General features: G+C 47.4%; 1 non-coding gene across 1 annotated transcript; it reads right to left on the bottom strand.

Moving 5' to 3' along the window:
- Positions 1-331: 331 nt before the first annotated feature.
- TRNAS-AGA (transfer RNA serine (anticodon AGA)) lies at positions 332-413 on the bottom strand. Its single transcript has one exon. It is a non-coding gene; the product is annotated as a tRNA-Ser (tRNA).
- Positions 414-662: the final 249 nt, after the last annotated feature.

Here is a 662-nt window from a genome sequence, read left to right as displayed (position 1 = left end):
AGTTGAAAAGCAGCTGGCAATCTAGTAGGATTCCCATGGAACAATGGGATAGAGAAACCTGCATCATGTGATGCTGTACCAGCCCATGAGGCTTTGCAAACCCTTCCCAAAGCACCCGCAGCCAGTTGCACAGCTACCCACAATGCACTGCTCTCTGTGGCCATCCAAGAGTCTAGCCTGGATGTGCTCTGGTGACACAAGGGGCATAGTGTGGACATGCAACAGCTGTTTAATTGAAACACTTTAAAGCCACATTACCCAATAGTGTAGATATAGCTTGAGAGTGAGACAAGACCCAGCTCTGTTGAAACTGAAGAACCATAACTTCCTCCGTAGTTGGCAGGATTTGAACCTGTTCAGGAAGACCCCAATGGATTTCTAGCCCATCACCTTAACCACTCAGCCACAACTACTTGCTTGAGATGTGTCTCTCACTACACTCCAGTTCTGTTCTCACTGAGTGATCAATTCCAATTGTTCCCTCAGACCAGCTTCCACAACACACACACTGCTGTGCCATTGTGTAAGTGTGTCCCTGACTGAACTGCAAGAATTCCTGCTCATTTCCCTTCTGGCTGGAGCATGAGGAGAGTGTGTTTGTGGTCAATGACGTTCCTGTAGATTGTTGTCCATTTCCTGCCTTGATCATTCGGACAGTTCTT

The sequence above is a fragment of the Gopherus flavomarginatus genome, unplaced genomic scaffold (genome assembly GCF_025201925.1).
Source record: "Gopherus flavomarginatus isolate rGopFla2 unplaced genomic scaffold, rGopFla2.mat.asm mat_scaffold_215_arrow_ctg1, whole genome shotgun sequence".
Classification (NCBI taxonomy): Eukaryota; Metazoa; Chordata; order Testudines; family Testudinidae; genus Gopherus; species Gopherus flavomarginatus.
The sequence above is the reverse complement of the archived record's forward strand: the minus strand, read 5'-3'. Positions and strand labels throughout refer to the sequence as shown.